The following is a 16,863-nucleotide window of genomic DNA, read 5'->3' as shown; positions in this document are numbered from 1 at the left end:
CTTCTTTGCCCTACCTTTGCCTTTATGTTTTAGTATGTGTTTTGCTCTCTGCTTTTCTTGTGCTATTTTCCTGTTCAAATCCAGCTGTTGCTGCCTAATTGGAGTTGATTTTGCTTGTCTGCATGTGAACCTGGTTCACCTGTGCATTGCGCACATGTGGTTCATTGTGACTAAATTATTTTTTCGCAGTTTTTAGGTCAGTGACTATACAAGTGTGGTATGTATAATTTATTGGTAAGTGTTTATCTGACTGATCACGCAGAAGGTCATTGAATCGGGTGGCAATTCAGGAAGTCACAGTTGTACTCTTTGCTGAGCAGACAGACATTTACACTCCTACCTATATAATGGTTTACACTTCGAAGTAGATCCCTGTCATCCCCATCATCCTTTTTTTAGCTACAGTCTCACTTGCTATGCTCTCTTTCCCTCCCACACCACCACACTGTGCCTCTCTCCTCCTGCCTCTGCTTTCATGTTATAAGAGCTCCACATTCCCTTTGAGCATGACATTGCCCATTCCTCCCCTCTCCGGATCCCTTCCTCTCCTTTTCCCTCCCGCTCTTACATTCCACATTCTGTTACCTTCTCCTTGTGTTTGCCAGAATGAGTGGCAGGTGTCTCTTCCAGATGCCAAGTTGTTGTTGGGAGGCAGTTTTGACGACGACCTGACAAGCAGCATGTGCGCTTGCAGTTTTTTTTTCCTCCTTCTTCTTCTTTCTCTGTGTGTTGTACGCACATTATTACTGGTATGGAGGAATGAGAATGAGAGAGAAGAGGAAGACAGATCTTGTAATTGAACCCTGGCTGTGCTTGATGAAGCTTTCAGCAAATATCTAACCAGGGAAGCTAAGATGAGAATTTAGACAAACAACCAGCGGGAAATGGATGCAGACACAGAGAGTGAAAAGAATGAGAGAGAAAGAGTTTTGATTAAAAAGGCATCACTTGCCGAACCAGACAATTACTGGTGTAAAGTGAACACCACATTGTGTACGCTACACCAGAGGACAAAAGGACATCGTCATCTGTGTGTTAATGAGGCAGTCAAGCTGGAATTTGAACAGCAAACCACTGGAGACAAAACTTTACCACTTCAGAAAGGCACGAATTACAGTATGAAATGACCAAAAGTGTGTTGACACCCAACTCCAAAAAATGATCTTGACCAATAGGGGGTGAAAATCAAGCCAAAGCACAGCTTTCTAAAACTGCAGGACCATGGCATTATGAAAAATAATAAAATAAAATGAACAACAGGGCTAAAGCTACCAGACGGGACAGGGAGGAGAAAACAAAAATCAAAAATGTAGCTCCCTAAATGGTCCGTCCCCAAAGTGTTTTTCTTTTTTTTGTTGTTGTTGTCTTGATAGGAAATTTTCCTCTTGTGACAGCAGCATCGGGCAAATGTTTATATAACTTCATCCATCTATCCAATATTCCTATCCCAGCTGTCATAGGGTGAGAGGCAGACTGTCTATAGGCCTGTCTATATGTTCAGATATAGACAGGAGCAATAATTTTCACTAGCTTCCAGCAGCCACCCACAATCAGTGGGTGAATGCTCATTTTTTTCCTCACAGCCAGTGGTTGCCAGATGGTTGCAGCTCAGTCTCTAGGTCTTTGTTACCGGGGCTTTACTTTAACATCACATCATTAGTGGTCACCTGTCTGCAAATTCTCAGTAACTGATTAAAGCAGCCACTACCTGACTTTGTTTTTCATACATACTATTTAAACACAGGCTTAGTCATTGGAAGCTCTCACATACTGCACTGTCCTGGAAAAGAGAAACGTGGAGAACACTTTAGCATGAGCTGTCTTTTAAGGATCCCATTGTGAAAACTACAAATAATAAGTCTGAAATCTAAGTCTGTGGTTTGGTCCCTCTATAAGACATCCTTGGACTCCAATTATAACGGAGTCCTTACTGTGCATAGTTCAGCTGGGCTAAGTGTTTACCCACTGCTGGCTAACTATCAGTGTTGAAGCCAGCAGAATAGTGAGCAAACAAATTACAATAGTCAGTGGAGAATAGTTATGTCGGGGGCTTATAATTACAAAAAAGAAAAGCAATACATTTTGGTTAAAACAAATAAACAGGAATGCTAAATATGCAGACTTTGAACTTTCAACTTGATGATATGACACACAAAGAGATTAAAAATGAGTTTTTTATCCATTTGGTGTAGAGATACGTAAAGCTGAACACAGCTTTCCATCCCAACCTCAACACCATCCAGCACCTTCTGGATGAAATGGGAACATGACAGGGACCCAGATCTGATCACCCAACAACAGCATCCATCCTCACTAATACAAATCCCTGCAGCCAGGCTCTAAATTCTTATCAAAGGCTTTCTCAGAAGAGTGGAGGCTATTATGGCAGCAGATTATTTTTCAGTATCATTGGGCATTTTAAGCCTTTATTACAGACAGTGGAGAGACGACAGGCAGAGAAACATGCAAGAAAGGTCTTTGGATGGACACAGCAGAACCTGTGGTTCATCGTAAGTGGTGAGCTGAACAGTTACTCATCACTCAAGTTAATTTGTACATGTGATGTCCTGGTGTCAAAGCTACTGTAATTTGTGCATCTAATGACTGTGTCGTTCATTTTACTGCCTTACTTGCTAGATGCTTCCTGGTTCTATATACCGTAAATCTCAATAGAAGACATTTTTCTTTGACAAACATCTATTTGGGGCAACAAAAACTCCTCTGAAGCTCTCTTTACATTGTTTTTTGCACTTCCAGTGGAAGGTAAGTGATTAGTACGGTGGCTGGGAAGTGCAAAGCGCAACAAATTAAAAAACGGCAACAAATTAAAAATCCACAACAAATTAAAAAACCGCAACAAATTAAAAAACCGCAACAAATTAAAAATCCACAACAAATTAAAAAACCGCAACAAGTTAAAAATTCGCAACAAATTAAAAATTCGCAACAAATTAAAAAACCACAACAAATTAAAAATCCACAACAAATTAAAAATTCACAACAAATTAAAAAACCACAACAAATTAAAAAACCGCAACAAATTAAAAATCCACAAATTAAAAATCCACAACAAATTAAAAAACCACAACAAATTAAAAAACCGCAACAAATTAAAAATCCTTGACGGAAAGGGATTGTCTGAAATACCGGAAGTGGAGAGTGATGTCACGAGAGGGGGCGTGGCCAGAATTTTTGGTTGAGGCGCCATGTTTCTGGGCAGAACAAAGCGCTAGCGAAAGAGGAGCGAAAGTACACGGATAACACCAGTTATGGTTCGTACTTGCTGTGCGGTCGGTTGTAAAGTTAGATCGCACGACCGGCAAGGGAATAAGGTTGAAAATGGTTTATCTTTTCATTCTTTCCCCACCTGGAAGCAACATGAGGCAGCTCATGTATCGGATGTTACCAAAAGAAGGCGTCTAGTCTGGATAGCAGCTGTGAGACCAGCTGATATCCAGTTCGATTCCATCTCCAAATATCTGTTGGTGTGCTCCAGACATTTTCATTCCGGTAAGTTATAGATATGTTCATATCACTCTTTATCGGTCTTTTAAGTCTGACATCACTAGCCGTGTCTTGGCTCAAACTCCCAAGAGCACCTGCAGGTCCATAAATCACACGATCACTGTGGCATCACTGAGTGTTGAAAAACTATCTAAAGTCTTTCATCTGTAATAAAATGATCAGCGTTCTGCTCTACCATGTGTAACAATTGAGTTTATCATCCAGGCATCCATAAAGATGAAATTAGCAGGAAGTTAGCTCGCTAGATTCCATCTAAATACAATATAGCATGTCCTAACTGAGGGATTTTGGAAACAAAGTCAAACGTACAGCTCTGCTATCACTTCCAACATAAATGAAGACAGAAAACTAAACAGCAGTGACGTTTGTAGGGTACTGAAGTTTGGCTAGCTGGTGTAAAACGATGTGCTACGTGACCGTTAGCGGCACAGCTATGTTAGCATAATATAAACACTAACTTTTTCCACTTAATAAAAGTTATCGTGAGGATTCTCGGTGGTCAGAAACAAATGTAATCGCATCGCAGGATGCTGTAAACGGACCAAACTCCAGCCAGGAGAACAACTGAGATAATCCATCCACAAGGATGAATAGGATTAGTCATTCATATACTGCTGCATGGGCTGGGCTGTAGCTACATCGTAAGGTTTTAAAAACTGAGCTTTCAAATGATTAGTGGTGATAGAAGCAGTGGGAAGCCAACAGTGATCACTGACTGTTTTTAGGAGTTTTTTGAGATTAAATAGAAGACAATACAAAACATTAAACATGTTAACAACACAAAATCCATATTAAACGCAGACTACTTTAGGCCTGGAAGCAGGATTTGTCATGCCACCACTTAAAGACCAGATAGCCTATTAGTTTTCTTTTCGATGCACTCTGAGGTCATAGCAAATTAGAAAAAAAAAACATCCTAATGAGTGATTTTGCAGAACTACGTGCTATTTATAGACTTGCTAATTATTTGGCATTATTGCAGCAGACCAGCCAATGAAATGGATGAAACATCGTGACTGGGTTCCAGCGCTACACAAGGGACCTGCTTCAAACATACCACCATGCCAATACTTCTTCCATGTGAGGGTGAAGAGGTGACCCTTCTGGATAAGATGGTGAAGGTTTGCTGCCGTTTTGATGAACAGTGTGGTAGTAAAACCAGGGGAAAATGAAACTTGCTCCTGTTAAATATTCTTAAGTCTTGTGCTGTATAAATAGCGGTAATTTTTCAGAAGATAAATTGAAGTAATTGATAGTAAATTAAGTAGTGTTAGTAGTGGGTGATATCGTGTAAATGCTGTCATGATTTTGTGTAAACATTTTGTCTTTTATAAACTATAAATGACATGGATTCTACATTGTAACTGATGTGATATTCTATAATAAAAAAGAGGCAAAAATTAGTTTGTTTCTTTATTGAACTTTTGAACAGTGGTACTCAGTCAGTACATATTCAGTAAATGCAAATTATTTACATGGCAGTGCACTTCAGGCATAAATCTAGACCCTTATATAAAACATTATGGGTCATTCCCACAACCCACAGCTTTACTGTGCTCCAGCAAAGTATCCAATAGCAGTGACAACTCCTCCACAGTAGCAGGTGGGATTTTTCTGTTTTGAGGACGGCTCCTTTTACCTTTCAATACGGATGGTCTGTTTATGTTTTGATCCAGAGCAGTTTTTGGGCAGCTGAAGAGGAGAAGTCTATCTTATGGCCAACCTCTGGCTGTATCTTGGTCATATTACCCAGCAAAACCCAGTATGCAGGTTCATCTGTAACAGCCCTTGTGCCACAGATCCGCATTGTTGCTTCTACTTTAAAAAGAAGAACAGCGACATGGCTGCAGGTCTCCACGACTCCGGCCATACAGGTGCAGTGGGCGGCTTCAACCTTCCCTGTGATGCTCACAATGACCCATGGCTGCAATGCTGGTTCATTCAGTCTTTGAGAGTGCAGTACCTGAAACATACAAGTTACAAGTTAATTTAAAGACAAAGACTAATGAGCCAAGGCCAACATAAATGTGTTTTATCTACTTTCAAATCCATTTATCATAAATGTAACAAAGTGTTTAGAAAGTTAGCACATACATGTAATTTTCCATTTTTTTATGTATCCATCTATAGAACGCTGCATGTTATATTCCAAATCTGCCTGTTCTCTTTCAGAAACCTGACTTCAGAAAATGAAACTAAAGTATGTAATCACTTTATGGAGAAAGCATAAAGTTTGACTTTAGGTGACAATTATGGACACGTAATATGATAAGGAGATTCTGCAGGTCATTAATCAATGTATTATAGTAAAAAATGTATTTTTGTGACACAGGACACAAACACGGAAGCAAGATATGTAATTAGGATTATTTCTAATAAATATGAATAAATAATTGCAATTTCTTTAACCACTGAGAATAACTAAATCCTTCAGAACAATGTCACATCAATGCACTCTACTCACTATGGCTACGTTCACACTACAGGTCTTAATGCTCAATTCCGATTTTTTTGTCTGCTTGTTCACACTACAAATAAAATGTGACAGCAAACACGCTCCTTTGTGAACCCTCAAAGTGGCCCACATATGCAAAAGCAGATGTCACACACAACACGCTCTGTTTAGACCCAGACCAAACAGTATTGTTTGACTGATGCCCCTTAAATATAAAGATTTGTTTCAGACTTTGCTTTAAATTATTTTGTTATTTACATATGGCCTAATAATTATCCTTATTGCCATTTTAGAGAGGAGCGGTGCTTCAAAGGATATGCAGATTTCTGTCAGAATCTGCAGATTATACAGTATAAGTAAAATGTTCATGTTGTCTTCCCAACAGTTTCACTAACATCTACACGGGATGGACACGAAGCGCCGTTGTTCCTGACCACCGAGAATCCTCACGATAACTTTTATTAAGTGGAAAAAGTTAGTGTTTATATTATGCTAACATAGCTAACGGTCACGTAGCACATCGTTTTACACCAGCTAGCCAAACTTCAGTACCCTACAAACGTCACTGCTGTTTAGTTTTCTGTCTTCATTTATGTTGGAAGTGATAGCAGAGCTGTACGTTTGACTTTGTTTCCAAAATCCCTCAGTTAGGACATGCTATATTGTATTTAGATGGAATCTAGCGAGCTAACTTCCTGCTAATTTCATCTTCATGGATGCCTGGATGATAAACTCAATTGTTACACATGGTAGAGCAGAACGCTGATCATTTTATTACAGATGAAAGACTTTAGATAGTTTTTCAACACTCAGTGATGCCACAGTGATCGTGTGATTTATGGACCTGCAGGTGCTCTTGGGAGTTTGAGCCAAGACACGGCTAGTGATGTCAGACTTAAAAGACCGATAAAGAGTGATATGAACATATCTATAACTTACCGGAATGAAAATGTCTGGAGCACACCAACAGATATTTGGAGATGGAATCGAACTGGATATCAGCTGGTCTCACAGCTGCTATCCAGACTAGACGCCTTCTTTTGGTAACATCCGATACATGAGCTGCCTCATGTTGCTTCCAGGTGGGGAAAGAATGAAAAGATAAACCATTTTCAACCTTATTCCCTTGCCGGTCGTGCGATCTAACTTTACAACCGACCGCACAGCAAGTACGAACCATAACTGGTGTTATCTCATGCACATATCTTTCTTTCTACATAGCACTTTAATTCTTATTGTCTGCACTGAAGCACCGCAGCAATTTCCTAATGTTGTAAACCTCAACATCTGGCAATAAACCCATTCTGATTCTGATTCTGATCCGTGTACTTTCGCTCCTCTTTCGCTAGCGCTTTGTTCGGCCCAGAAACATGGCGCCTCAACCAAAAATTCTGGCCACGCCCCCTCTCGTGACATCACTCTCCACTTCCGGTATTTCAGACAATCCCTTTCCGTCAAGGATTTTTAATTTGTTGCGGTTTTTTAATTTGTTGTGGATTTTTAATTTGTTGCGGTTTTTTAACTTGTTGCGGTTTTTTAATTTGTTGTGGATTTTTAATTTGTTGTGGTTTTTTAATTTGTTGTGGATTTTTAATTTGTTGCGGATTTTTAATTTGTTGCGGTTTTTTAATTTGTTGCGGTTTTTTAATTTGTTGTGAATTTTTTATTTGTTGCCGTTTTTTAATTTGTTGTGGATTTTTAATTTGTTGCCGTTTTTTAATTTGTTGCGCTTTGCACTTCCCAGCCACCGTAGATTAGGGATCAAGGGCAAGCAAACATGTGCTGTTGTCCAACTACTGCTCTATATAGCTCTAAAAATGTCTTAAGGCAGCAGGTATCAAATCAAATAAGCTTTAAAATATTTAATCAAGAAAGATTCAAGCCAGGTATGAATCACTTTAATGAAAGTACCCATAATTCATTTTCTTATTTAACTGCAGCACACGGGGGAAATGCATCATAAACAGTTACCAGTGAAAAAGACATTTGTTTTTTTACTTTGAAGCTCCATACTGGGAGTTTTTAGGGGTTTTAGATTTGGCCCAATTCCAGTTTGATACCTCGGCTACTTGCTGATTTGCAATCATGTTTATGTATTTCAGCACTAGTACTGTGAAGCTAAAGGCAGTGGCGAGTCCAAAGAACTGCTGACTTCAAATTACGATGTTTCGAAACATGCTTGGAAACAAGGTCCTGTTGTTGATGCAGGATTGGAGATTTTCCCTCAAAGGTGCTGAGAACAGTAGCGTACATTTTGAGAAATGTCAACAGCTTATGCATCATTAAGAATGCCTATGTGGCTCAATCCTTGACTCACAAGCCCTTTTTTCTTTGTTTCTATCTTACTCTTAAAAGCTGTCTAACATCATAAGTGATCGTGGCTCAAGAGTTGGGAGTTCGCCTTGTAATCGGAAGGTTGCCGGTTCGAGCCCCAGCTTGGACAGTCTCGGTCGTTGTGTCCTTGGGCAAGACACTTCACCCGTTGCCTACTGGTGGTGGTCAGAGGGCCTGGTGGCGCCAGTGTCCGGCAGCCTCGCCTCTGTCAGTGCGCCCCAGGGTGGCTGTGGCTACAATGTAGCTTACCATCACCAGTGTGTGAATGTGTGCGTGAATGGGTGGATGACTGGATATGTAAAGCGCTTTGGGGTCCTTAGGGACTAGAAAAGCGCTATATAAATACAGGCCATTTACCATTTACCATAAGTGAACAGAGAAAATTTCGTGTTTTACAAGGCAAATGATGAATAAATAAAGCGTCTGGATGGATGGATGCTGGTGGGAGTTATACTGCCCCCGGTGTCAAAGCCATATGGCAGTCAGCAATCTTTTTATCTAATATCATCAGCTTCATCTCTCAATCTGTAAACTTTGAACACCCACAGTTAATCTGCAAGCAAAGATAAGCATGAATCAGCAGACATTGCCCTCAAATGGGAAACACATGCACACACTATATTGAACAATGAAAAGCAGAAAGATGGGAGATATAATTGGAAAGACTGAAGGGGGTAAAGGGTAAAGAGAAGGGTGTCAGATATAAAGAAATGATGAAAATACCAAAAGGAAAAAAAGAAATGAAAGACTGCAGGGGTAAACAAAAGGCAACGAGGGAGGAAAAGCAATTGGAAATGCAAACTTAAACGCTAACAGCATTATCGCAAGTGTGTGTCAAGGAGTCTTGAACCAAAGACAATTTGGATGAAAAAATACACATAATGGGACCAGTGGGAACACGCTACTGGTGAGTTTACCATTGCAAATTTAAAGTATACTAACAGCTGAGAAATCATAAATGTGATTTGGGATGCAACTGAGGTTGGAGACGTTCCCAGTAGAATGTTGAGTGTACTTTACCAAGATATGAAGACCTTAAGTTACACTGTTAAAAAAAACATCCTAAAACAACGGTAATATTCCGGCAGCTGGGGCGCCAAAATACGACCGTGAAATAACAGAAAATAACTCCCGCATAAAAATACGGTTATTTCCAGTAATGAAAATACAATTAGTTGCGCTAATTTGACATGGGATCTCGCCTTTTTCAAGTGCCGCTAAACATTAAATCAGGAACATGTTAATGTGATTAAACAATGAAATCATCTATAAATAGGGAACAAAACCATCTTAAAAAAAGGGTAATATTCCGGCAGCTGGGGCGCCAAAATGCGACCGTAAAATAACAGAAAATAACTGTCCCATAAAAATATGGTCATTTTCAGTAATGAAAATAGAGTTTGTTGCGCTAATTTGACATGGGATTCTGCCTTTTCCAAGTGGTTTTAGACATTAAATTAGGAACATTTTTACATGATCAAACAATGAAATTACCTATAAACAACAATCATAATACGTAAATGTACAGAAATATACAGTTAACAGTTGGTTTAAATAACAATTGATTGCATGCCCTGGGACAGACTGACAGAGGCGAGGCTGCCATATCACACCATCGGCCCCTTTGGCCATCACTAGTACCGTATTTTCACGACCATAAGGCGCACTGTGCTAAAAGGCGCAGTCTCAGTTATGTGTGCCATTACTGTATTTAACACACACATAAGGCGCACTGGATCATAGGGCGCATACAAGTACCGTATGCGTATTTAAAAATAAAGCGGGAGCAAACCGGAATTCGGTACCTTACTCACATTTCTATTGCTGGTAATCGTCATCATCAACAACACACAAGCATACAAGTGTGCATATTTAAAAATAAAGCAGGAGCAAAACTGAGTTTGGTACTCACATTTTTATCATCAATCAAACCCATGGAAGTCCTCATCCTCTGTGTCTGAATTGAACAGCTGCGCTAAATCTCCATCAAACATTCCAGGTTCACTGTCTTCACCGTCAGAGTCACTTTCCGTGCCGTGCGGCTCCTCGGAAACGATGCTGGCTTTTGCGAAAGCTCGAACAACAGTGCCAGCAGACATGTTAGCCCAAGCATCTACAATCCATTGGCAAATTGTGGCGTAACTCGCCCGGCTCTGCCTTCCACTCTTAGTGAAACTGTGGTCTCCATCGGTCATCCATCGCTCCCAGGCCGCTCGCAGCCTTACTTTGAACGGGCGGTTCACACCGATGTCCAGCGGTTGGAGTTCCTTTGTCAGGCCTCCCGGAATGACAGCAAGCTCACAGTGCATTTGTTGCACTAGTTTTTTCACATCGGCTGTGAGATGCATAGAGTCACAGATCAACAGCGATGGTGATGCGTGGAAAAAACCACCTGGTCTCCTTACATACACCTCCCTCAGCCACTCTTTCATCATTTCCTCATCCATCCAGCCCTTTTCATTTGCCTTAATGATGATTCCTGCTGGAAACTTCTCTTTAGGCAAAGTCTTTCGCTTAAAAATCACCATAGGCGGCAGTTTCTGTCCATTAGCATGGCAGCCAAGCACAACAGTAAAAGAAGACTTTTCATACCCCGTTGTGCGTATCGCTACCGTGCTGGTCCCCTTCTTCTCCACAGTGTGACTCACCGGGATGTCAAAAGTGAGCGGGACCTCGTCCATGTTAGTGATGTAGCTGGGCTGGATGTTTTTGTCGCCGATGTGTTTGCTGCAGTAGGAGCGGAAGATGGCCAGCTTTTCCTTATAATCCGCTGGAAGTTGCTGCGCTACCGTAGTCCTGGTCCGGATGGAAAAATGGCACAGTGTCATAAAAAGTGAAAGTGAAACTGCTTTTAGCCGAATGGTGACCGTCGAAACGCTTCTCCCGCTCGCTCTTTGCTCGATGATCCACCGCTCGAGTCTTTCCTCCAACTCGAGCCACCTCGCCTTATGTCCGCGGAAACTCAGCTGCGTTTTCTTGACCTGCCGGAGCTTGTTTTCTAGCTTCCTCCATTTGCGAACCATCGATTCGTTAATCTTAAATTCTCTCGCCGCTGCTCGATTTCCATGTTCCTCCGCGTAGCTGATGGCCTTCAGTTTAAACTGTGCTTCGTAAGCGTGTCTCTTTGCCATTTTCAGGGTTGTTAAAACAACGATGTCTTGCATAATGCACATACCTGTTCTTTTATACAGGTATGTGCGATTGTCCCGGTATATACGATCAACGCCCACACTTCACCCTTTAACGTTCTCATGGTGTTCTCTACTACGTTCTCCTTACAACACATAGGGCGCACCGCGCTATAGGGCGCGCCGCACTTTTTGAAGAAAATCTAAGGCTTTTAAGTGCGCCTTATGGTCGTGAAAATACGGTAGGCGGTAGGTAAAGAGTCTTGACCACGGACACAACGACGGAGAGTGTCCGAGCCGGGGCGCGAACCGGCACTCTTCGGATCACAAGGCGAACTGACAACTCTTGAGCCACAAACGACCTAACTAGCAACGATAATAATACTTATGTGATGTAACACAAGCTTATAGGGATCATGTTATATGCTTTTCCATAGCATTACATTTGAATTCAACAGTTCAATCTTTCAAATAACGGACAGATATTTGTGAGATCATGATACATTTGTGAATGTATTTTAACAATCTAAATATGCATATGTACAGACAGATACATTTAATAATCATGACAATTATGTTGTATTACATTACAGTGATTTAACGTTAATTTACATTCAAAATGTGAAGTCAAAGTCTATTTATGTAACTTTAATGATATTCTACAAGAACAGAACATTACTGTCAAATTCACAGTAAAATACCTTCATATTAGGGGTTTTTCCTACGGTCACAGCCATACCCGCGACCTTGTTGTTGTTAGCTCACGTTCATTGGCCAAAGCTTAGCATCATGTTATTTATAGTTATTGCAAGTCCTACCTCTACATTTCTTTTTCAAAATATTTAATTAGCACAGCGTGTCCATGCAATGCTTTACACTGTGGTATGCAGAGAAATCTTAACAAGAAAGCTCACAGAGAGAGATTGAGCTTGTTATTTAACTCCAAGCTGGTAGGGGGAGCTCTTCATTAAAACACTTGCCAGTGCTACTATGTTCCTCAAGGTTCAACAACAGCACAACAGAAGTCACTCATGGTACAGCACTCTCTCTACGAAACAACAACTGTCAGTGATGCTGCACCACGGCGTAAACACAACATTCAAGATAACAGTTTAAAGTAACGTAACCATAAACAATAAAACAAGAACATCTAAACAGCAGCACATGTCCCAAGGCATGATGGGAGACATTTCTGGACGTATTTTTACGATCTAAATTTACATATGTACAACAAAATATATTTAACAAACAAGTAAATTGTGTTTTATTACATTTACAGTGATGTTATGTTATTTTACATTTGACGTGTCAGATCACAGTCTACTTATGTAAATGTAATGATATTCTAGAAAAACAGTACGCAACTGTAAAATACACAGTAAAATAATTTGACATTACTATTTTTTGGAACAGTGTATGCAATTAGGAGCTGAATGTCACTGCCACGTCAGCTTTAACAACAAATTCATCAGCTGAAAGCATCTCGAGGCAAAAGATTAAGATGAGCTTCTATTCAAGCAAAGACAATAGAGTTCAGTCAAGTCCCGTCAAGCAATGCTGTTCAGTAAGAACCACAAAGAGACAGGCATGTGTAAATGTTCGGTAGAAAGAAGGCAGAAAAGCATGAAGAAAACGGGCAACATAGATGGACCAATAAAGCAAAGGAGTAGAGAAAAGTTAAGATAAAATCATTTCTATACCCCGCAACACTGAATATCCACTATATGTGTTACCGTTTATAGCAATAACGAATGACCAGTCAAGCCTATACACAGACTGGGGGGACGAAAATGTGTGGAACAGATAAAAAAAGAAAAGGAAAAGAGGACAGGGAAAACGAGACAGACAAGGACAACTAGGGAAGCTGGGGGCTGCACATGTGAAGGGAACTCTAACATTAATATTTAATGTAAAATTGATCAGTTTTTATATTTATTATTCAACCCTAGAGTGGGTCTGTCAGTGCAATGTATATATTCAAATTTAGATACATTAGTACAGCTCACAAACCAAGCTATGATCTTATTTGTTGGTACTGCAGAAAGCACCGCAACACAGTAACGAACAGCAACGGCTAGTTTACGATGGCTTACTTATTTGCTGTATAACAACACATTTTAAAATGAGTTGCTTCTTTTACTGCATTACTATTATACCTTACCTCAGTGGCAAAAAACCCCTTTCATATCTGCTTCATCTCACTTTAGCACATTTCCACTGCCAGTGTTTTAAAAAAAATGCCATGTAAGTTGGATATTGATTTAAGTTTGGGAACAATGCTATATGGCTATATAGTGATCACAGAAGAAGAGAAGTTTTGCTTGTGCTGTGATTCATTAGTTGTATAGATACTTGACTGACAGTGACTGACAAGAAAAACTGCTAGTAAGTTAGTTATGATTCTCAATATGAAAATTTATAAAACATAAACATAAAACTGTTAAATGACATTGAGGTCTACCTGATGTTGCACGAGACCAGAGACCATCTCAAACTGAAACAAATTGAAACATTTCCCTTTTATTCTGCAGTGAGAAAATCCAAACTCTTGGATTGCACTGAATGGCTGTGCTGCGCTTTAAGGCAACTTGTGTCGGGGCCACCGCTGTGATAAAGATCTCTACTGCTGTTTTGTTGCTTTTTGTCAGATTCTCTTTCTCCGTGTGTCTTCCTCTGCTCTGCGCTCCCCTCTCGTGTGTTGAACGTGGTCAGTCACGATGCAGAGCAGCAAAACAGCAATAAAAATTTTCACACTGAGCTGGAATAAAATAAACAATAAAATAACATAAACATACATAAAATAACATGAATGAAATACTCTAAAAATGTTTTCCTTTCATTCTTACTTTCCTTCCTTCTCGGAGAGAGCCAACAGTCACATGCACGAACCAGCACATACAGGTGGACTCACTACCTGGGGTTGGGGTGGGGGGTGCTACTTTAATTTCTGCTAAAGGTTGCCACGCATCTAATGATGCGTGGTTTGAAAAGTTAAGCATGTTTAACTTTTCAAACCACGCATAATAATTTTCTTTCAATTCTTAATAAATTATGTATTTTTATTTCCAGATAAATAGTAAAAACATGGACAAATCCACAAATAATTAAGTAGTTATTGCTTAACCATCCATATTTATTAATATTCATTATATCATACAATTTTAAAGTACACAGCTGTGTGCCAACATTTTTTTTTTGACAAAAAGGTCAGACTTGTCCAACAGAGCAGACAGTGCTCTCAGTATATCCTTCAGAAGAAATGTCACATACTTCTGCAAGCAAAAGTTTGTGAAGCCTTGGAGTTTCAGGTTTTTATAAAAGTGAACTAATGTGATCTCTATCTAAAAAACAAGCTGATTAAACTTAAAGGAAACAAGCTGCTGTGCTTTCCATGCCTTTTTTTGTGAACACACTAAGCAATCGATCACTGTTAAGGCAGGAAAAAAATAAATGAACCACTGTGTTCCTGGGGAGATGAGATTGGATGTGTGGGTTGTAGAGATTTCCTTCCCTATAAATAAAGGCATAAAAAGTCTTGACCGGCATAGTCTGCACTTTCTTGGTTGGTGGGAAACGCAACTTTTTACTTAGTGTGTGCAATAAAGACATTAAAAGTGTGCGTGTCTGTATACAATTGGTTTAACCAGATTGTGTGAAATATCTGAATACTTTTATAAGTAATCAATCCAGAAATCCAGGATTTTGTCATGTGCAATCTCAAATTTGCTTAACATAAAAGATTAAAACACAAAAATACCATAAGTAAGACTAAAATACTTTTTGCATGGAACACTGAAATAATTACACTGTTAGACCGCAAGTACCCTGTAATTACGTGTAATTTCATGTAACAAGTACACTACAAGTACCCTGTATTTGGATGCAATTTGCGGGCAACAAGTCAGGTTTTTGCAGGAAACAATGAAACAAGTACACTGTAAGTATACTTTCTGGGGTGCGTGTAGTGTTATGGAGTGACTAAGGTGCAAGTACCCTGTACTTACGTGCAATTTGCAGGCAGCACGTGTGGTTTTTGCAAGAAACAATGAATCAAGTATACTGTACACCCTTAAGTACACTTAAAATTTACCATGAAATAACCCCTTAAAATTACTTAATTAAATTCTATGTTAGTATTTCATTGTTTCCTGTACAAAGCAGGGTTCGGCGATTGGATGGCTATATCGACTATCCCCTATCGGCGATCGTTTTACAAGGCCGATTCATTTATTTATTTGCCCATGAGTAAGTTTGCTAATAACGATGGAGCTAATAGATGCAGGCAATCGGAAAAAAATAATTTTTTACATATCACCCAACCCTAGTACAAAACTTGTTACATGAAATTACATGTAATTACAGGGTACTTGCGGTCTAACAGTGAAATTATTTTGATTGTTTCCTGCAAAAACCTGACTAGTTGCCCGCAGAATGCATGTAAGTACAGGGTGTTTGCCCCTCATTCGCAGGTCATGTTATAAAGTGTTACCAAAAACAGGGCAAAAAAAACTTCACAAATAGATAAAATACAGCCATAAAATAGCCACATTAGCCATCTGTTAGCATTAACATACTGTAGCATCGCAGTTGGACTATAAAGTTGTGGCAGAGTGGAACCCAGACACTACTCCATACCTGTGCAAAAAAGCAAGGGAGCAATATCTGAACTGAGTAGAGAGTCCAGTGTGGAGAATTTATCCGAACAAATAACGAGTGAAACCCGGAGCAGAGCAGCAGAATGATATGAGTTTCAGACCATAAGACAAGAGCTGAAGATGTAAAGAGCTGCAGACTGAGCTGGAAACGTATGAATGGTAAATGACAGAGAGACGCTGCAAGATAACCTTTAACTTTTCTATTTTTACAGAATTGTATTAAAATGTGTTTCTTATTTAGTTGTTGCCAGCTGTGAGGTCAGTTTTAAAATGCAGGTAGTGGCTGGTTCAATCTTTTAGATTGTGTTGTTTGTTGTAGTCTTTGTTTATTAGCGTATTTGTAGGTTCCGCGTAATTTACCTTTAAGATATGAACTGAAATTATCTAAATAATTTGTTAAATTAATAAAACCTCTAAACTTAATCCTAAATACTTTTGTTAACTATAATGTATATTAATGAAAATGAGTTAAAAATCAACAGGGTAGCTTGTAGCACATAGCCACCCCTCCCTGAGCCTGGTTCTGCTGGAGGTTTCTTCCTGTTAAAAGGAATATTTTCCTTTCCACTGTCGCCAAAGCTTTTACTCAAAGGGATTCATGTGATTTTGGGGGTTTTCTCTGTTTTCTTTGTTTTATTATAGGGTCTTTACCTTAAAACATTAAGGGCTTCGAGGCAACTGCTGTTTGCATCTGATGACCTCAGAGCATTCACTGGGTTACAGACAGTGAGCAAGTAAGAGATGTAATTAGGAAGTAAAAACCACT

The sequence above is a fragment of the Rhamphochromis longiceps genome, linkage group LG10 (assembly GCF_057381845.1).
Source record: "Rhamphochromis longiceps isolate RC_006_pf linkage group LG10, R_longiceps_female_GT1.1, whole genome shotgun sequence".
Taxonomy (NCBI): Eukaryota; Metazoa; Chordata; class Actinopteri; order Cichliformes; family Cichlidae; genus Rhamphochromis; species Rhamphochromis longiceps.
The sequence above is the reverse complement of the archived record's forward strand: the minus strand, read 5'-3'. Positions refer to the sequence as shown.